Source organism: Capra hircus, chromosome 13 (genome assembly GCF_001704415.2).
Source record: "Capra hircus breed San Clemente chromosome 13, ASM170441v1, whole genome shotgun sequence".
In the NCBI taxonomy this organism is placed as follows: domain Eukaryota; kingdom Metazoa; phylum Chordata; class Mammalia; order Artiodactyla; family Bovidae; genus Capra; species Capra hircus.
Window position 1 is genome coordinate 1879181 of NC_030820.1, and position 25127 is coordinate 1904307.

At 42.0% G+C, this 25127-nt stretch overlaps 1 protein-coding gene across 8 annotated transcripts in view; it reads left to right on the plus strand.

Moving 5' to 3' along the window:
• Positions 1–25127, plus strand: part of PLCB4 (phospholipase C beta 4) — a 471668-nt gene that overhangs the window by 171085 nt on the left and 275456 nt on the right. For all 8 annotated transcript variants that reach the window (XM_018056911.1, XM_018056915.1, XM_013968409.2 and 5 more), the window contains one exon: positions 8775–8833. The gene's annotated coding sequence lies outside the window, so the exon portion shown is untranslated. The remainder of the gene's footprint in view (positions 1–8774; positions 8834–25127) is intronic.

Consider the following 25127-nt stretch of genomic DNA (forward strand, 5'->3'; position numbering starts at 1 on the left):
GTCTCTGCTTTTTAACACTCTGTCTAGGTTTGTCATAGCTTTCCGTCCAAGGAGCAAGCATTTTTTTAATTTCATGGCTGCAGTCACTGTCCGCAGTGATTTTGGAGTCCAAGAAAATAAAGTCTGTCTCTGTTTCTACTTTTTCCTCATCTGTTTGCCATGAAGTGATTGGACTTGATCTTAGTTTTTTGAATGCTGAATTTAAAGCCAACTTTTACACTCTCCTCTTTCACCCTCATCCAGAGGCTCTTTAGTTCCTATTGGCTTTCTGCCATTCAGTTCAGTTCAGTCACTCAGTCATGTCTGACTCTTTGTGACCCCATGAATTGCAGCACACCAGGCCTCCCTGTCCATCACTAACTCTTAGAGTTCACTCAAACTCATGTCCATCGAGTCGGTGATGCCATCCAGCCATCTCATCCTATGTCGTCCCCTTCTCCTCCCCCCGCATCCCTCCCAGCATCAGAGTCTTTTCCAATGAGTCAACTCTGCACATGAGGTGGCCAAAGTATTGGAGTTTCAGCTTTAGCATCAGTCCTTCCAAAGAACACCCAGGACTGATCTCCTTTAGAATGGTCTGGTTGGATCTCCTTGCAGTCCATGGGACTCTCAAGAGTCTTCTCCAACACTACAGTTCTGCCATTAGAGTGGTATTATCTGCATATCTAAGTGTGTTGATATTTCTCCTGGCAATCTTGATTCTAGCTCGTGACTCATCCAGCCTGGCATTTCGCATGATGTACTCTGTCTGCATAGACATTAAATAATCAGGGTGACAATATACAACCTTGTCGTGCCCATTAGTTGGTTATTATTACTATCATTAATGTTTTGCTTTTTCTGGACCTTTCAAGTGGTTTTGCTTTCTAACCAAACATGTTTTTGAAGGAAGATAACCTAAAGATTGTCATTTTTTTTTCCAGTTAAAAAAATCTTAATGAATATGCCATGTGCTAGTGATTATATTAAGCATGCTTTTTAATTTTCTTTATTCTTTTCTTTTTACTATTAGTATGACTATGTATATGTTGTCTCTATGTAACTTCTAAACAGTGAAATGTGTTGTGTGAAAAGCAGTTAAGTTGGTTGAGACTGTGTAGAAAATATAACAATTTAATTAAAAAATTTTTAGCCCATGGTGTTACTTGGGCACTTAAAATTTATTTTTGGCCCTTCTAGGTACTAGTAACGTGTTTGTTTTCTTCTTCTTTTTTTTTATCTTCTTCTACCCCTTCTTTTCCTCCTTCACAATATCAGTTGTCTACACATATGATTTCACAAGGTTCAGTTTAAGCTCAAGGAGAGAAATGTCTCATATGCATCTGGAAGTTGGCAGAGAACATGCATTCTTATGGTTGGAGTGTTAGCTGCTCCAGTGATGAGTGGGGGGCCTGTCCCAAGTGTGCTCTCTTGTTCTAACTTCAGGGCATCCTCTCTGCGGGCTGGTCAGCTCTCCTTGTGACGTGATGTCAGCTTCCAACCTGAGAAAAAAATGCATGCCGATGACAAATGCAGGCAGTAGGCAGGTATTAGGTACAGCAGGCAGAAATCTCAGATGGCCCAGGACCCCCAGCCTGGAAACTGTGACCTTGATGTCATTTCTGAAATGTGGTTATGTTGAGTGGCATGGTTGACTTTAAGAATGAGGTTTTCTTTGGTGGGTGTGTCCTAGTCAGCTGAGAATCTAGAAGGGACTCAAGATAGTTTCAAGGAGAGAGAGGAATTCCACATGAGGGAGAATCTCCATTGCTGAACTGGACAATGATGGGGCCACGTGGCCGGGAGTGTGGGTGGCATCTGGGAGCTGGGTGTGGCCCCTGCTGACAGCTGGCAGGAAATGCCCTCAGTCTTGTGACTGTAAGGACATGAGATTGGCCAGCAATCTGGAAGTCATTCATTCCTCAAGCTCCAGAAAGGAAGGGAGGCAGCCTAGCAGAGACCTTGATTTTAGCCTTGTAAGGTATTCAACAGAGAACCCTAAAGCTGGACCCAGACTTCTGACCTACAGGACCACAAGCTACTAAATTGTTGTTTTAAGCCATGAAGTTCGTAACAGTTTTGTGACATAGTCACAGAAAACCAACATACAAGGGAAACCAGGCAAAAGAAGGTAGCTGTGTAATTGCAAAGCCATTGCCATTATTTAGAGAAAAATATAACACTTTTAAAATAACCCATAATAAATTCCGATGAAGAACCCCCAGTTAAACATCTTAGAGCCAGTGAGCCACAATAAATGCCGGATCCAGGAGTTGTAACTCTTCTGGGTTTCTCAAGGTGGTCCTTTCAGACTTTGGGAAAGGCAGAGGAATGATGAAGCTGCACCCTTGCTAGAGGTTTCTTGCGTCATGGTGACAGGGAACGTGCCGTCAAGGACGGTGGACACTTCCCCGCCTTCCCTGTCTTCTGCGGTGCTGACTGAGCTTTCACTTGGTTGCGGGGGGTCACTAACCCAGGGGCGAGAGGGGAGCTGGGGCACATGGGTGAGGGCCACCTACTGGGGGTGATCCAGAGGGAGGTGCTGGGGGGCCGGGTGGACCCAGGTCTTCTCAGGAGGGCCAGCCACCTCTCGGTTCTGTCTGGAGACCAGCATCCTGGGTCTACATTGCCCAGTCTTCCGGATGTCCAAGTGCAGCTGGGATTCCGAAGATTTATGGGAAATCTCCCAGCACGTAACTGTTAGCCGTCAGCTCAGACGTTAGAAGGTCACTGTGCCAGATGAAGCCCTTGGCAGCCCCTCCTCCAGCGTAGCCCAGAGGAGCCAGTGTGCGCGCAGCATGGAGCGTGAGTGCCAGGGGACAGTGGTTTTGCTCGCTTGGTCACTGTCGTGTCCTAGTGTCAAGCCGCAGGGTGCACAGTACATGCTCGTGGAGTGGCTCGGAGGAGAGAGCAGCACGTTTGTACTCTCTGTGGAACTATCCAATGTGATCTTACTTTGGTGAAACAAGTTTTAAAGATCTGATTGCTTTTTTTTTTAATTGAACTGTAGTTGACTTACAAAGTACTGTTAGTTTCAGGTGTAAGCAAAGTGATGGACACACACACACACACAGATAAGCTCTATGTCCTTTTCAGATTACTTTGTGTGGTTGTGCCAACAGTGTCCTTTGGGCCCAGCCGATCCCTCTCTTTTACCTGCAGCTCCACTGAGGCCTCTTCTGGAAGTCATCGGCAGTGAGAGGCGTCAGAGGAGGAACTGTGCATTCTGCTCCGTGTGCTGGCCCTGTCCCGGGTGCCTGCCCTGGCTGTCTCCCTTCACCCTCACCCTGACTGCTGAGATAGGTGCTAGCAGTACCTCCCTCTTACAGATGCAGAGTGGGCTCAGAGAGGCGCAGCCAGTTGCTCACAGACCACGCAGCTGGTAGACGGTTGTCCTCGGTTTCCTCTGATGGCCTTCTCCTCGCTTGCTGCTCGGGGTGTGCTGTGGAGCCAGCAGCATCAGCACCTCCTGGGAGCTTGGTGGAGATGTGGAGTCTATGGTCTCCATGAGAATCTTGTCTCAAACAGGATCTGCTTTTCTACCAAATAACTTTGGCAATTTGTATGTATGTAAAGTTTCAGAGCTCTAAACTTAGGTTATTTCTGAGCCACTTCTGTGGATTTGGTAAAATCTCTCTTTCATTTGAACTTATTACTCATCTTTTCCACTTAAACATATTCACTTAAAAAGAAAAAATAACTGATAAATAACTAGTAACATGATAACATTACTATAGTAAATAGCTATTAGTGTATTTGTTGTGATAGAATTAAGTTCAGTAGAGACTGACATAATTTTTCATATTTAGAGGTTGCATTGATGTGTATGCACTGTACATTCTCCCTCCGTGTGTAGTGGTAAAATACCTGTATTTTACATGTAAGCTGTACCTTGAATAAAGACTGTAATAAATTATACACTATCTCTGTGGGCCACGAGTGGAGTGTGTTCCAGCTGTGGTGCTTTGTAAATGCGGTCCCCAAGTCTTCCCCTCCCGTGTCCACGCCCTTGAAGCGTCAAGCTCCCATCAGGTGGTGGGGCTGCCTCTCCATCCTTGGAGTCTGGGCCTGACCACGTGGTTTGCTTTGCCTGCTGCTACGGTAGCCCGTGTGACACAGCAGGGGCTCATGCAGGGGGACCCACGCTCTTGCTGTCCTCACCAACTTGGGATCTTGGTGTGAACCAAAGTAAATGTTTACTGATTAAGTTGCACCAGTTTGAGGTGATTGGTTACACTGTGCAAACTCACTGATATGACAGTGCTCTAACATTCTGTTTGTAACACGGTACTTTTGCATGTCTAATAACAGGTTGGAGTGAGAGAATCTGTTTTGATTCAGTCTTGCCCAGTTACTCTTCACTTGAAAACGAAATTTCAATATTGAATATATCGGGGAGAGCACTGAATGCTAGTCTTTTTGTGTTCAATACATAGATTCATAAAAACAGGCCTCTCAATGTGAGTCTCTTATATTTGTAGGTTTTCTTTTTCTCCTCCACTGAGCAATAAAAATATCACACTTGGCTAAGCTCCCCACTGCTTTGAAATAAGACTGTATCTCAAGCACTGTGGCATCTGCCATTAGTGGTACTTTGCAGGCATATACTCTTCATTGGCAAAAGAAAAATATAAATTTATTTCCCATCACAATAAATCCCATGGAGAATTATAATAGTCTCTTAAAAATATAAATATCCACCAGTTACTGTTCCCTTGGAGAGTGTAAGTATTTTGTTATTTTTGAAAGAAGCCAACTTCTATTCACTGGCAAACTTACTGAAAGTTAACCATTTTTTAAACTTCAATGAAATGTCATTTATAAAGCATAAAATTCACCAACTCAAAATGCATGATTCAGTGGTTTTTAGTATATACACAGAGTTATGGAACTATTTTTACAGTCTAATCTCAGAACATTTTCATCACCCCAAGAGAAATCCCACCCCCTTAAGTGAGTGGTCCCCACCTTCCCTGCCCTTCCAGTCCTGTATAACCACTAACCTGCTCTCTGCATCTGTTCAGTTCAGTTCAGTTCAGTCGCTCAGTTGTGTCCGACTCTGCAACCCCATGGACTGCAGCACGCCAGGCTTCCCTGTCCACCCCCAACTCCCGGAGCTTACTCAAACTCATTTCCATCCACTCGGTGATGCCATCCAACCATCTCATCCTCTGGCGTCTCCTCCTCCTGCCTTCAATCTTTCCCAGCATCAGGGTCTCTTCCAATGAGTCAGTTCTTCGCATCAGGTGGCCAAAGTATTGGAGTTTCAACGTCAGTATTAGTCCTTTCAATGAATATTCAGGACTGATTTCCTTTAGGATGGACTGGTTGGATCCCCTTGCAGTCCTAGGGACTTTCAAGAGTCTTCTCCAACACCACAGTTCAGAAGCATCAATTCTTCGACACTCAGCTTTCTTTTATAGGCCAACTCTCACATCCATATGTGACTACTGGAAAAACCATAGCTTTGAGTAGATGGACCTTTGTTGCCAAAGTAATGTCTTTGCTTTTTAATATGCTGTCTAGGTTGGTCATAACTTTTCTTCCAAGGAGCAAGCGTCTGTATCTGTGGATTTGCCTGTCCTGGACATTTCATATACATGCAGTCATACAATATGTGGCCTTTGTGACTGGTCTTTCATTTAGTATAATATTTTTTTAAGGTGCATTCATGTTGTCACATGTATTTGTATTGCATTCTTTTGATTGCTGAATAAAATTTATTGTATAGATATACCACATTTTAAAAACCCATTTCTCAGTTCATGGATTTTGAGATTATTTCAACCTGTTGGCTATCTTGAATAATGCTACCATGAAAAAATACATTAACTTTTTTTGTATGAACATAATTTTCATTTCTCTTCAGAATTACTGGTCATATGGGGGAAGATCCCTGGAGAAGGGAATGGCTACTCACTCCATTATTCTTGTCTGGAGAATCCCATAGACAGAGGAGCCTGATGGGCTACAGTCCATGGGATCCCAAGCAGTTAGTTAATACTGAGTGACTAACACACACATATATACACACACACAGTCATTCTATGTTTAACAATTTGAGGAATGCCAGACTGTTTTCCAAAGTGACTGCAGCATTTTATATCCCAGAAGCAATGTAGGAGGGTTCTGATTTCTCCAAATTCTCATCAACACTTTTCTTAAACTGTTTTCTGATTAAAGTTATCCTAGTAGGTGTGAATTGGAGAAGGCAATGGCAACCCACTCCAGTACTTTTGCCTGGAAAATCCCATGGACAGAGGAGCCTGGTGGGCTGCAGTCCATGGGGTCGCAAAGAGTCAGACATGACTGAGCGATTTCACTTTCACTTTTCACTTTCATGCACTAGAGAAGACAATGGCAACCCACTCCAGTGTTCTTGCCTGAAAAATCCCAGGGACGGGGGAGCCTGGCGGGCTGCCGTCTATGGGGTCGCACAGAGTCGGACATGACTGAAGCGACTTAGCAGTAGCAGCAGCAGTAGGTGTGAATAAGTATCTCATTGTGGTTTTGACTTAATTTTATATGATGGTTGAGCATTTCTTTATGTATTTGTATATCTTTTTTGGAGAAATGTCTATTTAAATTATTTACTCATTTTTAAATTGAGTTATTTTTTATCACTAAATTATAATAGTTCTTCTTAAAATATTCTGGATATAAGTCTCCTATTAGATACGCAATTTGCAAATTTTTTTTTCCCATTTTGTGGGTTGTCTTCACCTTCTTGATGGTGACCTCTGAAGCACAGAACTTTTAAATTTGATGATGTCCAACTTACCTATTTTTTTTCTCTATTGTTTGTACCTTTGGTATTGTTTCTATGAAACCATTGCCTAAATCCGTGGTCACACAGACTTGTTTCTATGTTATATTTACTTCTAAGAGTTTTATAGTTTTAGCTCTTATGTTTACATCTATGATCCAGTTTGCACTCACTATTTTTTGTGTGTATGGTGTAAGGTAGGAGCCACCTTCATCGCTTTGCATGTGGATTTCTAGTTGTCCCAGCACTATTTGTTGAATAGTGCTTTTCAGCAAATATATTTTGTTATATCTTTTTTGTTATTATATTTTTACATTAAAAAAATATTTTTGTTATTATCTTTTCCTCTTGAGTGGGCTTACATTCTTTGAAAAACAGCTTTTGTTTACACCAGCATTAATAGGATCTGGGATTTGGGGACTTTTTATAACTATTTATTAGATTTTCTTCTATGTTATAGAGAACTGTCCTTCTTTTGAAGGACCAAATGCACACGCAGAGACACGTAAACACAGAGATATGTAGAGACTGATACACAGACACGCGTGCTTACTAATCCATTCAGTCTCTTCTTTACCAAAGACCCCATTTACATCCTTCAGCACCTAGAGTAATAATATTTGGATGAAAAATTTGGTAGCTTAAGGCCATGATTCACATATGAGTATAGCACCAAGTTAGTTACAGAGGTTTGTCCATCATATCCCAGTAGCTAAATAGTTCATGACAAACTGTTCATACTGCTTCACCTCTATATAGTTAAGACATTGGGAAACATCGGGTTTCCCAAATGTCGTAATATCCTAGCCATGGACAGAAGTAGAAAGGCTTATGGAATAATGCATCAGGTTATGCTGGATAGTTACTTAAGGAATTAGAAAAGGAAAGCAAAATAAATGTGTCCAGTATTTAAGTCTCTGGTTACAGAGACTTAAAGACTTGGGCACCTAGTGGTCTCTCAAAATGAAGAGCATGGTATGGCAGAGTTATTAATCAATGAGCTTTTTTGGAACTGAGCTTGTTTCACAGTCCCAGGAGGTAAACAGTTTTAACTTCCCAGCCCTAGGCAGACCATTCAGTTATTCATCTGTTTATTGACAATGTGGGAAGTACCTAGTGCATGATAGGCACTACCTTGGTGCTGGGTGTATACATCTTGGTTCTAATGTTTTCTTTTTTTTAATGACATAGTTTTCATTTGTGGCTGTATTGGGTTGGCCAAAAATTTTGATTGAGTTTTTCCATTCAATGTTACAGAAAAGCCTGAATGAACGTTTTGATGAACCTTTCTACCTGGGAGCTTACAGTGGACATCTCCATAAATAGACGATGGTCTTTGCAAAATCCCAGTTCAGATTTTAAAGATATCAGTTTCCATGTCTGGATTGCCAGTTTTTCTGCCTCTACTTTCTTTCTAGATGGAAATGGACTTCCTCTTACTTCTGTGTACTTTTAACACCACCAGACCTGTGTCACTCCCCCACCCCACAGAACATCTTGGAAAGATCTTGAAGTCTATATTCAATGTCAAGTCCAAAATCTACATAACAACTTCTTAATGAAGACGATACAAAAATACATATAAAAAAATATTGACTGTTTGTTTGTACACAGATGCAATTTCATTGTAAATCTTTCCTGTTCAGCACTGCTCTTTGAAAAGTTTCTTAAAATTACCATCAGTTTTACTATCAATCAGGAAAAGATCATTGTAGCTACTTCTAGACCATTTTGAATATCCTTGTTCAACTGCTACTTAATTATTTTGGTAGGTCAAGAGGCTGAATTGGAGATCGGCGGCTTAATAGAGTATATAAACCCTGTAGGCTGAGTGTAGCAGTAACATTTCTGATTTGATGATTATGTGTTTTTGTCCTCTGTTTAGAAACTGTCACTAATTTATTAATGTCTCTTTCTGATGAGTTTTAAAGACTGCTAGGGGTTTTTATTTTGAAGTTCAGAGATTTCCATGAGAATTCCAGAAGTCCTTTACACTGACTTTTCTCTGTTCTGTGTCGTTCCTTCACAGAGGACAGCACTGCAGCTGGACTAAGCAGAAGTCACCTTTAGCCAGACCCAAGCCATCTGGTATGTACTCTGCACATGGTGCGTAAGAGCTGATAGTTTTGTGGAGTTCCAGAACTTTCAGTCTGTAAAATTAATCCCTTCAGTCATGCTGTTGTCCCATCTGAAAGGACTCTCAAAACTGGTTCACAGATGTTTTCTTTGATGGTATAGAGCACTCATCACCTGGCATTTTCTAGATTCAAGTCTATTTATTCTACCAGCTTTGGATGCTTCCTTTTCTGCTAGCTTTTCTGCTTGCTGTCTGCACTGACTATTGTATACATTCAGTAGTCACTAAGTCGTGTCTGACTCTTTGTGACCCCATGGACTGTAGCCTGCGAGGCTCCTCTGTCCATGAGACTTCCCAGGCAAGAATACTGGAGTGGGTTGCCATTTCCTTCAGATATTATTATTAAAATTACTGTTTTATGTAGTTCTTTCTGAGGAGAAATGTATATGACTTGTTTTTAATCTTACGCACATTTTGTTTAAAAAGATTCTCACAGATGCGAAGTCACTGTCAGCCTGAATCCACCCTCTGTTTTATGGGAGCTACCTAAAAAGATGATGTAATTAACTCCTTCCAGTGTTTCTCTGAAGTCCTGTTTTACAAGTCTTTAACAAAATGCTAAAATGGAAATCAGAAATATATATGCACAGTTCTTTTTATTTATAACTGATAAATTGCCCATGCTTTATTCAAGAGCCAGAGTCCTAATGAATGCTCTTTTACAACTCCTTTGGCCAATTGCTAATTTCTTCTTGGTGTTGTAAATAAAAAATTTGAACTATATGTCATTTCTTACTTTAAGGGACAAGAAGTAATTTTATAGTGATCACATGAGAAAAATAACCAGCAGATTTATATTTAGAATAAATATAAATTCTTAAATATATAAATATATTCTTTAGCAGGTAAAGAATCTGCCTGCAATGTGGGTCACCTGGGTTCCATCCCTGGGTTGGGAAGATCTCCTGGAGAAGGGAACAGCTATCCACTCCAGTATTCTGGCCTGGAGAATTCCCTGGACTATATAGTGCATGGTGTTGCAAAGAGGCAGACACGACTGAGCGACTTTCACTTTCACTGATATCACATGTTCTTTGGGCTTCTGTTGTGGCTCAGCTGGTAAAGAATCTGCCTGCAATGGGGGAGACCTTGGTTTGATTCCTGGGTTGGGAAGATCCACTGGAGAAAGGATAGGCTACCCAGTCCAGTACTCTTGGGCTTCCCTTGTGGTTCAGTTGGTGAAGAATCTGGCTGCAATGTGGGAGATTTGGGTTTGATCCCTGGGTTGGGAAGATCCCCTGGAGAAGGGAAAGGCTACCTACTCCAGTATTCTGGCCTGTAGAATCCCATGGACTACAGTGGATTCCAGGCTCTACAGACAGAGAAGCCTGGTGGGTTACAGTCCATGGGGTCGCAAATAGTCAGACGCAACTGAGCGACTTTCACATCACGTCATGTCTATAAGTGAGCTCCAGGTCCCAAGAATTTAAAATCAGTATTATTTTCTTCTCCATGTTTCGTGCCATGTCAGACATTCCATTATCTCCTGGCAGGGCCCATGGCTGATTTTCTTCCAGCCTTTCTGTGAGAGGAGGCAAGACTCATACTACCTGACAAGTTCTCCATACTACCAGATCAGTACTTAACTATGACAGAAGAAGATCAAGAAAGTAGATTTATTATTGAATGTTCCTACTTATTTTTAGTCAAGTGCAGTATATTTTACTGTTCCCCATGGATGATTCATAAATCATGTCTCAGCAGGCACACTCAAGTTGGGAATCTAAATAATTCACTAGAGACTTTAAATCAGTGTGGACAGGATGTCTACTTTTTGGTTTCTTTTTAATGTGGGTTTTTTTTTTTTTTTTTTTGACTATCTAGTTTCTCGGTACAATCGTTGTATTATCCTTAAAAAATAAGTATTGTTCATCATCTGTTTTACATGGTCGCTATGAAGAATTAGGTATTTTGTGAAAAGAAAGACTTAAGAATAAAAAAATAATAACCTAGAACTTAGATGTTGTTTGTTCTATATTTTATGATTTCTTGTATATTAAGTGGTATAAATGCCACCCATTTGATTTTACAAAGACTTTAGATGGCATTGAGGCTTCTCTTGTGGCTCAGGTAGTAAAGAGTCTGCGTGCAATGCAGGAGACCTGAGTTCAATCCCTGGGTTGGGAAGATCCCCTGAATGGCAACCCAATCCAGTATTCTTGCCTGGAGTATCCCACAGACAGAGAAGTCTGGCAGGCTACAGTTCATGGGGGTCACAAAGAGTCGGACACGACTGAGTGGCTGACACTTCAGACGGCAGCGGGCCCTGGGACAGCTAACGTATAACGTGGGCTCCTCTTCCACCCCCAAACCTGATAGGACCTGATTGAACCTGGCGTCTCACTTGTCACCAGGGTTTTGATTGTCATCTTTGTGTTAGGCTTGCCTTTTCCCAGGGAGAAAATTCCTGTGTGTTTCCTGACATCCTCTTCTAAAAGTAAAAGCATTTTACTCTAGCAACATTCAATTGTTGGCTCTCTTTAATAATGAATTTTTATCCTGAAGTGAAATCTGATACTTTTATAATGTCTTCCCACATTTAAAATTGGAAATATCTGGACCGTGGCATCTGAACTATTCTTGTTTCATCTTGAACACTGGTGTAATTTTGTCATGATTCCAACAGTGGGATGTACATATGTTCTAAGTGGGTTACTTTTTTTTTAGGACTATTACATCCACAGTAGGCATTCTGAATATATTTTAATTCCTGTAATGGCAAAAGGTATATTTTATATTTTTCTTATTTAAGTTACATTCAGCTTAGCTTTTCATCAGTGTTAAAATAGAAAGAATTTAAATAAACCAAATGAGATGAATTATCCTCACTCTTATATTTCTAGCTTCAGAGTGAGTCTTCTTAAAGAGGACTTTATTAGTTTGGTCAAACCAAAAGCTGTGTTCAAGTTTCATGAAAGAAAACAACGCTTGACACCTACTGACATGTTTTGTTTGCATTTCAAAGATATACTATTTGCAAGGCAAAACTTACCTAGTGTTGGGGGTTGCTTTCTTCCTTTTGCAGTGACTTGAAATTATTTTTATTAAATATTGGTTATGTACAGAATTTATACTATCAGTGTCATGTATGAAGCTCAGCAAACTTTAAGCTGACTTTATTTTTACTTCTACTTTCAGCTTTACACACTACCCTCACCTTGTTCACCCCTGGAGAAAAGTATGTTGTGCCAAGTTATTAACATCTTTTTTCTAGATCTAAGACCTTTATTCTAGGGCTGCTGCATTGCTCTATAGGAACAAAGAGACTTCTTGCTTGTTAAACAGTGGTGAGTGCAGCCATTTTAAATACTAAAGTGTTACAGAAGCTTATCCGAGGTACAGAAACAAGGATCCGTTACACATTTTCTTGGATTCACACATTACAAAAGTCTTGGCTTGGGCGCCGCTGAGCAGACCCGAGATGGGATTTCTGCAGGAGTGTTTTATTAGGACAGCATTCCTGGGAGGATGAGGGAGTGGGGAAGGGAAGGGAGAAGGGAGCCAGACAGGGGAAGGTGTGGGCAGTGTCTCTGCCTCAGCCCAATACCTGAAGGAGCTCTGGAGCACAACTGCTCCAGGAATCTGCTCCTTCTGCTCTAGGCGAGGGAGTTGGCCTTCCCATCTCTGCCTCAGACACTAACTGTGGTCTGGCGGGAGAGGGGCTGCAAACCAGGGAGCACTTGCCTCTTATCTGCAGGTGAAGCAGCTCTGGAAGTTGAAGAGTGCTTCTCTTAAGAAATGTGCAGTTGCCATCTTTAGAAGCAAAGCACAAAAGCTGGGAGGTGGGCACACAGGACAGTTAAAAGGTACCAGTGGTATCTGGACAGACACTGGAGTATCTCCTTTACCTAGTCACATGTTGTCTCACCTAGTTCCTCACTCATCTGGGCATATTCTTCATCCCTTAGGCCATTTCCTGGTGTCAGTTACATTCGTTTTCTTGCTTCAAGTTGGTCATGAGCTGCTGCTTCAAACAGCAGAATCCTAAAGTGACTGCAGTGTTGAGAGATACCTAGGTAGTTTTCAGTAAATAGAGATGCTACATGTATTAGAGTTAGAAGAAAATAAAAATCCATAATTTTAAAGCTTTCCTTAGATGGGTGTCTTCATGGATAACAATTTCAGTGCCCTGATAAAAGAGGCAGGGATATTCTGTGACTATATTGTTGGCATTTATTCTTGCTAGAAACATTTCCAAGCATACATGTTAACATGATGATTTCTCATTCTCATCTATTTTAACCATCCTTTTAAATTTTATATTTTAGCTTTTGCCTTTAAAAGTATTTTCTTAAACCTTTTATGAAAATATATGGTGTTTCTGAACTGAATTGAAATGATGGTGTTTCCTTTTAGTCAGTTCAGTTGCTTAGTTGAATCCTACTCTTTGTGACCCCATGGACTGCAGCACGCCAGGCTTCCCTGTCCATCATCAATTCCCGAAGCTTGCTCAAACTCATGTCCATCCAGTCGGTGATGCCATCCAGCCATCTCATCCTCTGTTGTCCCCTTCTCCTCCTGCCTTCAATCTTTCCCAACAGCAGGGTCTTTTCCAATGAGTCAATTCTTCGCATCAGATGGTCAAAGTATTGGAGCGTCAGCTTCAGCATCGGTCCCTCCAATGAATATTCAGGACTGATTTCCTTTAGGATGGACTGGTTGGATCTCTTTGCTGTCCAAGGGACTCTCAAGAATCTTCTCCAACACCACAGTTCAAAAGCATCAATTCTTTGGCACTCAGCTTTCTTTATGGTCCAACTCTCACATCCGTACATGACTACTAGAAAAACCATAGTTTGACTAGACTGACCTTTGTTGGCAAGTAATGTCTTTGCTTTTTAATATGCTGTCTAGGTTGGTCATAACTTTTCTTCCAAGGAGCAAGCATCTTTATCTGCAGTGATTTTGGAGCCCCCCCAAAAACAAAATCTTTCGCTGTTTCCATTGTTTCCCCTCTATTTGCCATGAAGTGATGGATGTTTCTTTCCTTGGGCACTTTCAACTCAGTATAGCACAAAAGTGTGGCCTAGTAGAAACAGCATGTGAACAGCAATGAATTTCTCTTTAGCCTCATTTAAAATTAAAAAAAAAAAAAAAAGGTTGTGATAACAGACTGAATTGGAGGCTGGGAAGTCCAAGATCACACTTGAAATTAATTTAAATAATGTATTTAGCCTAGCATATCCTAATTATAATCGTCTCAACATTCAATACTATTAATTATATTTTGCCTTTTTATTTTTTATTGGGTGTAAATTTGATACTTACAACAAATCTCAATTCAAACTAGCCATATTTCAAGTGCTCAAAACCACTTTTGCCAATGGCACTGCATTGGACAGTGCAATTTCAGAATGTTATAGAAAAGCTCTGATAAGAGGCTTCTTTCCTTTGAGACAAGACTTTTTGCCAGCAGTCTGAATCTTCCAGCTTGGTAACCCCATTCAATAAAGCAATGAGGTGGCATTGTTGTCCAAAGAAAGTGAGCTGATCTGTCTTTGATGAGCTATTGTTGCTTCCATTTGGTACTTAATGCCCTGGAGGCACGAATTATGATGAAAATGATTGGGTTTGACAGCTATGATATCACCGATAACCTTCAGGAGTGCAGAGTTACTTTTTGAAAGACCCCAGATCTTGAATGAAGGGGAGACTGTGTAAAAATTTTAAAGAGGAGAGGAAGGCATCTTAGGAAATGGAAAAAATGATGTATATGTATATAATGTGTGTTGGCAGAGAAGGGTGTAGATAAGTTTGAGTACTGGCGTGTAATCTGACAAGGCTGGAATACTAACTGCACAGTAAGAAAGGTAGTTAGTGTCTAGACTGATGCCAGTTTTGAATACCTGGATTGTGCACTATGTGGAGTGGGGTATCATGATGACCCAGTTTACACGCTGGGCTTTGTTTTTGAAATCCCTCCAAAATGTAGTGACTTGAAACAACAGAAGCCACCTCCTCATCTCACATTTCCTGTGAGTCAGGGGTTCTAGAAGGGCTTCATTGTGCCCTTCTGGCTTAGAGGACCTCTCAGGTAGCTGCATTCAGATGGTATCTGAAACTGCAAGAGCAGGAGGCTGGAGCAGCTGGAGGCTGGCTGGGTTTCCCTCCCACAGGCTCAGGAGGTCTCCGTGGGTCTCTCTTCATGGGTAACCGTGGGCTTCCTCATGGCCTGCTGGCTCTAGGGCAGCTGGTACTTCATGGGCCCTATGATTATTCCCCCTGACAAGTGAGAGGCGCCTCTGCTCGGGAGGGCTTCTTGGAAATAATGCTGCATCATCTCCATCACGTGACTTTATTACTGGGGAGTCACAAGCCAGTCCAGTTTCAAGGGGAGGAGACATAAATGCCCGCTTCTCAGTGGGAGGGTGCTAAAGTCGCCTGGTGTGGAGAGCGTGCTGAAGAACTGCCCCAGAACCCCTTCCCAGCACCACTGCTGTCAGCATCTTGCCCCCGGGCCGTGCCCTGGGAGGGCAGTAGCGTGAGCTCACTGTTCATTCCTGGGCCCACTTCCACACAGGCTCGCTCTCTCCTTCCCTCACCTGGTGAGCTAGACTCTGCAGCCCTTAAGGACAGCTGAAGCCTTCAGTTCAGGCAGTGAATGGCCAGCCCTGGCCTTCCGTCCCCCGTTCATTATCTTCACTTGCCCTTACTGGTAGAGGCTCCTTCCAGGGTGGGCATGCCCCAGCCTCAGACATTCTCCTCGCTTTCTTGATTTGTGGAATAACTGAGGGGTAAGAGAAACAGCAAACACAAAGGAATAGAAGAATTTTCTAACCCTTTACTCCTCTTAGCAGCAGTTCACCCCTCTACCACATAGGGATATCTTCTTCATACGAAAGAATTTTCACCCTTGGCTAATGGCAGGGATTTTCTCTCCCTTCTTCCATTTCCAGGCTGGCTCTCTATTGTTCTGGTTTTGGTTTCCATGAACTTCTGGGCTTGTTTTCCCAAGGTGATTAGAGGAAGGAGGAAGGATATGAGACCAGCACCATGACTTGTGTAAGAGAGCCTGCCTAACTATTCCTAAGGCCAGCATTCTGCCACATCCTGTTCTCCCTGGTTTTCATAGGAAGGTCTCCATTCTTTGCGAGAATCTCAAATTTATCTGAATACCAGCCTTGAAACTAGGTGTGTGATGAGCTTTCATATACTTTCCTAGCCTTTCTTCCTCTTGCTAAGTCACAGCCTTTAACTAGAAAAGATTAAAATGCCAACAGCAGAGGAGTTTAGAGGTATTAAATTCTGCAACTTCATTAATGTGAAATACATTAAAAAGAAGACTTGATGGATAGAGAAATGGATAAAGATCTAGGTATTCAAAAAGGCTAGTTGGTAGGAATATGGTTGCTCACCGGGAAAAAAAATCTTTCAACTTTTCTTTATTTTTAAAATAAAATACTAGAGAAGAAAAGCATAAACCATAAAATTATAGTGTGATACATTTGGGAAAATAATGTCAGTTTTCTACTTTAGCAGTTGCTGAAGTGTTATCCTGTTTTTCAGTCCAAGTAAAATTTCAGAAATTTTTGTCCTTAGCAAAGTTATTTGTCCTGTCTTGTTTCCCAAAAGATTTGAAGAAACTGAAAAAGGTCTAACAGTCCAGTATTTTTTAGTTTGACTAGGATTTTCACATATAGCCTTTTAAGATGCTATTATTGAAGTCCTTATGACATTGAAATTGCTTTTGTGTGACATTTTCCAAGAGCCCTTGTGCAATCCTGACAGCAGGAACTCCTTATTCCAAAGACAGGGTTTCTTGTCCCCATATATGGTCCCACACTCCCCTGTCTTGAACTGGGTAGCCTGAATCTTTTCCAGGTCTGAAACATTTTTCCCCTGCTACAGTGAGAAGGTTTCCTTTGTTTGGTTTGTTTCTGTAAAAGAGAAAGAAAAAATAAAGCCAATTTAGCTCCCTGACCCTTTTAATTTTTTTTTGATTTGTCAATAATCAAAAAGCCAGTAGAAGTTGTTGTGTTTGCAAAGTCTTTGCTTACTCTTCTGAAATGAACAAAAGAGCAGGCTTCATGTTTTCATTGTCCTCAGGTGGGGAAGGGCAGCTTGCTGAGGACTGAGGACTAAAATAAACCCTCCCAGGAAAGGGAACCAGCCAGTGACCTTGGGTCGTGACCACCTTGCAGATCAGCTGCTCCCTTCCTTGCTGATTTTTGTGGCTTCTGGCGGGGCATCAAGTGTCACAAAAGCAGGAAGAGAGCAGTCTGAGGAGGACTCCAGTGCCTCTGTGGGCAAAAGTGCTGACGTGATCTCCTGACCCCCTGTATGGCTGCAGGCCGCTGCTTTCACAGCGGGCAGGCAGGGAGCGGAGAGAAGGCACTCCTCTACAAAAGAGAAGTGGCAAGAAACTGGTGCCCTGGCAGTGATACACTCCTCGAGGAATAATAGAGCAGTCTGGAATTTGGAGAGATGCGTGCAGATGTTAATAGCCCTTACTGAGCCAACAGAGAAATAAAAGTCACACCTACTTCTCGAAGCAATTAGAAGTATATTGGCAAACCAGACGGTGCTCCTGGTGACTTTGATAATTTCTTACCTGGTTCGCTGCCTTTTGGTGTGGGAGGAAGAATCTGAGCTCTGAAGCCTGCGGCTTGGTTTTCCCATCTGGAAAGTGAGCACAGTGTCACCAATTTCATTAGATTTCGGGTCTTTACAAGGAGGTGGAGGATATGCGGGACCCGTCTTCTGTAGGTAGTATCTTCCTTCCCATTTTTCTCTCCATGGATATTTGTGAGCCTCCAAACTGCTTTCTTCTGTGTGACGTTTCCCACGAGCCCTTGAGTGGTCATGGAAGCAGGAACTTATTATTCCAAAGAGAGAATTTCTTGTCTCCCTGTATTTTCTGTTTTGACCTGGGCATCCTGAATCTTTTCCAGACCTGGAACATGGGTCTGCCCCCCACCCCCCCCCAGAGATGTTAACTCTTCTCCTTTTGCTCCTCAGAAACCCTCTGTTCTTTCTTCTGTACGAAAGTAAAGGAAGGAAGGTTCTCTCTGCACCTTGAGGAGCTTCGGTACCACTCTGTCCTCCCATTAAGGACTTTCTCCTGCCTAACGGGGCCCACCCTCCCTGCCTTTAGAATCTGTGGCTTCTGGTACAGGTGCTGCTGTTAGGATGACCTCCCTGGATTGAATCCCTCTTCCTGTAGTCAGGCCATTTCTGTTTCTCCTCTCTGCACACATCTGCTGGCACCTTTGCCTCTCCTGGGGCTTATTTCTGCCTTTCCCACAGCTTCGGTCTTATCTAAAAACCTGCCCTGCTTTGCCTGCCTTGTCTTTCTTCCTTCTGCCTTTTTCACAAAAATTGAAGTGAAATTCATATGACAAAAATCACCCATTTAAAAGTGAGCAATCCAGTGTCATATAGCACTTTCATAAACCTGTACAACCACCATTTCTACTGAATTCTAAAATATTTTCATCACCACCACAGAAGCCCCCAAACTCATTAAGCAGGTGCTTTCCCCACTTTCCTCTTTCCTGATCCCTGGCAACATATCTATGAATTTGCCTATTTTGGATATTTCATATGAATGGAATCACATATTCTGTGACCTGTCAGTTCAGTTCAGTTCAGTCACTCATTCATGTCCGACTCTTTGTGATCCCATGGGCTGCAGCACGCCAGGCCTCCCTGTCTATCACCAACTCCTGGAGCTTGCTCAAACTCATGTCCATTGAGTTGGTGATGCCATCCAACCATCTCATCCTCTGTCATCCCCTTCTCCTCCTGCCTTCAATCTTTCCCAGTATATTATTTTTAAGAGTCATCGATGTTGTAGCATGGATGAGTATTTCATCCCTTTTTATAGTTGAATACAATGTCCATTGTATGCATATCCCAGTTTGTTTATCTGTTCATCCATTAGTGGACATTTGTGCTGTTTTCTTCTTTTGGCTATTGTGAATCATGCTGCTATGAACATGTGTATACATGTATTTGAGCCTTTCCCCATTGTTTTGGGATATACCTAGGAATGGAATTGCTGGGTCGTATACTAACTCTGTGTTTAACTTTTGGGGGTGCGGTGGAACCGCGCTGGGTCCTTATAGCCATGAGATCTTCACAAGGCATCATGCAGGTGCTCTAGTTGCGGGCTCAGCTGCCCTGTGGCATGAGGGGCCTTAGTTCCCCAACCAGGGATCAGACCTACTCCCCCTGTATCAGAAGGTGAATTCTTATCACTGAACCATGAGGGAAGTCCCTATATTGAACTTCTCGAGGAATTGCAAAGCTCTTCTCCACAGTAGCTGCGCCATTTTTCACCCCCACTATCAATGCACTTGAGTTCCCATTTCTCCACATCATTGCTGACACTTACTTTCTTTTTCGTTTTTTAAAGCCATCTAATGAGTGTGAAATGGTATCACATGTGGTTTTGATTTTCATTCCATGATGACTAATGATGTGCGTCTTTTCATGTGGTGGTTGGCCATTTGTAGAGCTTCTTTGAAGAAATGTTAGTTCAAGTTGTTTACCCATTTTTTTTAAGTGTGTTGCTTGCTTTTTTGTTATTAAATTGTAGAAGTTGTTTTTATATTCTGGATACTAGATCTTTCTTAGATATATGACTTGCAGACTTTCATTTTCTAGATTGTCCTTTCACTTTCTTGATAATGTCTTTTAATGCACACAAGTTTTTAATTTTAATGAAGTTGAATTCACCTATTTTTTAATGCTGTTGCTTTTGCACATGTCAAATATAAGAATCTGCTTTCAAACCCAAAGTTATATTTTGGCTCTTCAGAGCGCCTCTTCTCTTTGCTTTTGTTATCGTTTTCCCCTGTAGTGATTCTGGAACTGTGGTACTGCACCTCAGGAGAAAGCAGTGACCCAGTGAACGGTCATGTAGTTGCATCGGGGATTATTACAAGTGTGCTAGACTCCAAACACTTCCCGTGTTTATGGTCACTCCCTTGGAACCATGATGAGAACCTTGTTGGCTATTCAAAGCAGAGCCACCATGCGGGCTTTTGGGTGAAAACTGCTTGTTAAAATTTCAAGGGAGGCAGAGGTTGGAGAGATTGGAAGGAGAAAGACTCCACATGTCATTGCTGGCTTTGAAGATGGAGAAAGATGAGCCAAGGGATAGGGTCAGCCTCTGGAAGCCTAGAACAGCTCCAGCCAACAGCATGTAAGGGAATCAGGACTGTAGTCCTATAGCAACATAGAACCAAACTCTGTCAGCAAACTGAGTGAGCTTAGCAGTGAATTGCCCGCTGCTGCTGCTGCTGCTGCTACTGCTGCTGCTAGGGACACTGAAAAGGAGTTCATCCCTGCCGGCATCTTGATCTTGACCTTGTGAACACTGAGCATAGAAACTAACAAGCCTCCTATATTGTGACCTACAGAACGGAGAATGTTAAGTTTACCTTTGAATGCCTAAAAAGAAGTGAATGTTGTGAGCATCATTATAAGGATATCTTGGTTATATTTTTTTTTAACTGAAGATTGCAGTGTATCATGTATTATTTAGTAGATTTTTAAATTAAATATATATTGATTTTATTCATGTAACAAATGAAAACAAAATAATTCCAAGGGAGCCTTCTAGAAAAGAACAAAGCATGTGGGCTTCCCATTTGCTGTTCTCTGGTTTATGCATGTGTTCAGTTCTGTTAGTCATTGTCTTCAATTATATGAGCATTTTTTTAAAAGCCTTCTCTTATATAAAGGAAAACTGTGGCATAGGCATCAAAATCAGGAAGGAATCAGAAGAGAGTAGAGTGAGGAGGAAGACAGGTGATGTTGCCAGGATTGGTTGGGGGGTTCTCACATTATTTTCCCAATAAGTTTGACAGCTGGTCCATTCCTTTGAGAGTAGTGAGGCTGGGTGAGGCCTCCACCCGGGGCTACCCATGAGTGTCGGAGGTAACTTCAGGCCTGGTAGGGCCTCCTGAAAGAGGCTCCCTTCCAGGTAGGTGAAACAGGGGCTTTTCTTACCTTCGCAGTTGGGTTAGGAGAAGTTTGGGGAGACACATAGACTAGGGTCCTGGGGTGTTCATGCACTGAACAGGAGCATCTGAAAGTAGAGTTCCCCCCTGTGTAAAGGGCCAGGTGGGAGCCCGAGAACTCTGAGAAGCAGGTCCTCGAGGGGCAACAGGTATCATCCGGCCTGACTCAAGGACTAGCCAGAACTCGCCACTGACTGTGGTCCAAAGAGCTCGGTTTTCAGAGTTTGGCAGGAGCTTTACAGCATCACTGTGAGGATACAGTTCTCATCTGATGCAAACAAACCAGCCAACCACTATCAAAACCAACTGCTTGCTCTTAGAGAGTGCATGACACATGATAAGTGCTCAATTGATGATTGTCATTATTTGTGTTGAATATACCAAAGGAGGGTCTGACAGTTTGCTCCTTAGAGAAGCCCTTGGCTAGGATTTCCGGGCTAGGTGTAGACGGTTGCCTGCTGTCTGAGGCATCCATTGTGATGCTGCATTTCCTGTTGGAGTAGAGGTACTAGCAACAGCGGAATCACATCAAACAGAGGCAACAAGAAGCTCCTCTGTGTCAATGTGTGCTTTCCGATCAGTTATGAGAGTGACTGTCTGCAGTGTTACGTGCTAAAACAGGCCCAGAAATTCTGCACAGGAAGGGCTTTGGGAATCTGTGCCACCAGTAAAAGGGCACGTGTCCCCTGCCTGTGCCCACTGCCTTTCAGGGAGTTTACCATTTAATGGGGAACTCCAGGAGCTAAAGGCCGCACAGCAAGAGGACATACCAGATGTCAGTGGAGATCCCCTCTCAGAATGGCATGGAAGTGGAAGATTTACTTCCTTATTTCATGTTTTATCTCTTAAAATGGTGAACTTATTACTTTTTTTACTTTACTATCTAAAACATTTCTTTTGCAACAAATATGGATTTATTATAGTTAAAAATTTTTCTTTTAAAATTTCTGTTTATTTAGATATTTTTATTGAAATATAGTTGATTTATAATGTTGTATTAGTTTCAGGTATACAATTATACTCCGCTTAAAGTTACTGTAAAGCACTGGTTATGTTCTCTGTTCTGTACAGTACGTCGTGGTAGCTTTTTCCTTTTGTGATAGCAGTCTTACCCCTTTACCTGCCTTGCTACTTCTTCCATTCTTCTCATCACCAGTATGACTAGTTTTTTCCTCTTTATTTGTGATTCTGCTTCTGTTTTCATTTGTCATTGTTACTGTTTAGTCACTAAGTTGTATCCAGCTCTTTGTGACCCCCCAGACTGTAGCACACCAGCTTCCTCTGTCCTCTACCACTTCCCAGAGTCTGTTCAGACTGCTGTCCATGGAGTTGATGATGCCATCCAACAATCTCATTCTCTGCTCCCTGCTTCTCCTTTTGCCTTCAATCTTTCCCCACATCAAGGTTTGTTTCCAGTGAGTTGGCTCTTTACATCAGGTGGCCAGAATATTGGAGCTTCAGCTTCCACAACAGTCCTTCCAATGAATATTCAGGGTTGATTTCCTTTAGGATTGGACTGGTTGGATCTCCTTGCTATCCAGGAGACTCTCAAGAGTCTTCTCCAACACCACAGTTCAAAAGCATCATTTTTTCAGCGCTCAGCTTTCTTTATACTTCAACTCTCACATCCGTACATGACTACTGAAAAAACCATAGCTTTGAGTAGATGGACCTTTGTTGGCAAAGCAGAGACCTTCTTTTTAATATGCTGTCTAGGTTTGTCATAGCTTTCCTTCCAAGGAGCAAGCATCGTTTAATTTCATGGCTGCAGTCACAGTCTACAGTGATTTTGGAGCCTAAGAAAATAAAGTCTGTCACTATTTCCACTTTTTCCCCTTCTATTTGCCATGGGGTGATGGCACTGTATGCCGTGATCGTAGTTTTTTGAATGAGCTTCAAGCCTGCCTTTTCACTCTGCTATTTCACTCTCATCAAGAGATTCTTTAGTTCCTCTTCACTTTCTGCCATCTGAATTATATCATCTGCATATCTGATGTTGTTTGTATTTCTCCTGGCAGTTTTGATTGCAGCTTGTGATCCAGCTGGGTATTTCGCATGATGTACTGTGTATAGAAGTTAAATAAGCAGATGAGAATATACAGTTTTGTCATACTCCTTTCCCAATTGTGAACCAATCAGTTTTCCATGTCTGGTTCTCTTGCTTCTTGACCTGCATACAGGTTTCTCAGGAGACAGATAAAGTGTCCTGGTATTCCCATCTCTAAGAATTTCCACAGTTTATTGTGATACACACAGTCAAAGGCTTTAATGTAGTCAATGAAACAAGTAGATGTTTTCTTGGAACTCCCTTGCATTCTCCATGATCCAGCGAATGTTGGCAATGTGATCTCTGGTTCTTCTTTGTAACCCAGCTTGTACATCTGAAAGTTCTTGGTTCGCATACTGGTGAAGCCTAGTTTGGGGGATATTGAGCATAACGTTGTAGTGTGTGAAGTGAATGCAAATTGTGCGGTAGTTTGAACATTCTTTGGCATTGCCCTTCTTTGTGATTGGAATGAAAACAACTTTTCCAGTCCTGTGGCCACTGCTGAGTTTTCCAAATTTGCTGACCTATTGAGTGCAGAACTTTAAGGGCCTCATCTTTTAGGATCTTTTTTGATATATTAATTCATTTGTTTTACTTTTTAGATTACACATATAAGTGATAGCACACAGTATTTGCCTTTCTCTGACTTTTTTCATCAAGTGTAATATCCTTCAGTTTTGTCCATGTTGTTGCAATAGCAAGATTTCTTTTTTTATGACTTGAATAGTAGTCCACTGTATATTTGTAACACATCTTTGTTATCCATTCCTCTGTCGATGGATACTTAGGTTGCTTCCATACCCTGCCTTGTTTAAATAGTGCTGCTGTGAAAGTTGGGGTGTGTGTATCTTTTTGAAGTAGAGTTTTCTTTTTTTGAATATATGTCCAGGAGAGGGATTGCTTAAGACATTTTTGTTTTGACGATTAAGCCAGGAGTCTTCAGAGTGATTATCCGGGAAGAAAGCCGGGACATTTTTTGTACATTTTTTCCCCGTAGGGAGTGTTTTAGTCTGTTAGGTATTCCGTAACGAAATGCCACAGACTGGTTGGCTTGAACAACAGAAGCTTACTTCCGCAGAGGTCTGGAGGTCGCGAGTCCAAGTTCGAGGTGTCATCAGGTCTCCTTGGCTTGCAGATGGCCACTTCCCTGCTGTGTCCGCACAGTCTTTTCTCTGTGCACACATCCCTGGGGTCCTTTTGTGTGTCCGAATTTCTTCTCCTTATAAGGATTGCAGTCAGATTGGATGAGGGCCCATCATAGGAGCCTATTTCTATTTTAATTACCTCATTAAAGGTTCCGTCTCCAAATAGGGTCACAGTGTGAGGTACTGGGAGTTCAGGCTTCAACCTATGAATTTTGGAGGAGACAAAATTCAGTCCATACTAGGCAGCACACGGGTGAAGGAGAACATGGACAAGTAGGAATGAAGACCCGGAAGAGTGAGTCAAAAGTCAGAGCCATGGGGAATAAGGAGAATTTGTAGGAGGGGACTCTATGCACTGCTAATGACATAGAAACTATTTTGTTACCTGATCAATGTATCAATTAGCTTTTGCTGCATAACAGACTCACCCTAAAATGTCCTGGCGTAAACCATCAACCATTTAGTTAGCTCATGGGGTGGGGATGGCCAAGGGTCCAGAAGAAGCTTTTAAGTCGATGCAAAATGTTCCAGTATCCTGATGATGGTGCTGGTTACATGGGTGCATTGTATTATATATAATGTAGCCCTCAATAAATCAAGGTGTTTGGAGGGGTGTTGTCCATATTTTTCAAAACATATGTGACATTAAGAGCAATATCATGAAAATATTTTTGATCATCACACGGGACATATGTTTGAAAAGGTTGAAGGTTAAAACTTTCTAGAAGTTACCATGTTTTTTGTTGTTTAGTTGCTAAGTCGTGTTCTGCTCTTTTGTGACCCCATTGCCTGTAGCTTGCCAGACTCCTCTGTCCATGGGATTTCCCAGAGAAGAATACTGGAGTGGGTTGCCATTTCCTTCTCCAGGAGATCTTCCTGACACAAGGGTCAGAATTGTGTCTCTTGTATTGGCAGGCAAATTCTTTACCAATGAACCACCTGGGATAGCCTAGGCTTTTTCTTAGATTTATCCATCTCTAAATTGTCCATTGTTGGAAACAGTGGGTAATAACAAGCAAGTAAAATGCTTAGAATCTCATCATATTTAGACCTGGCCTTTGTGACTAAGGCAGTATATCTTTTT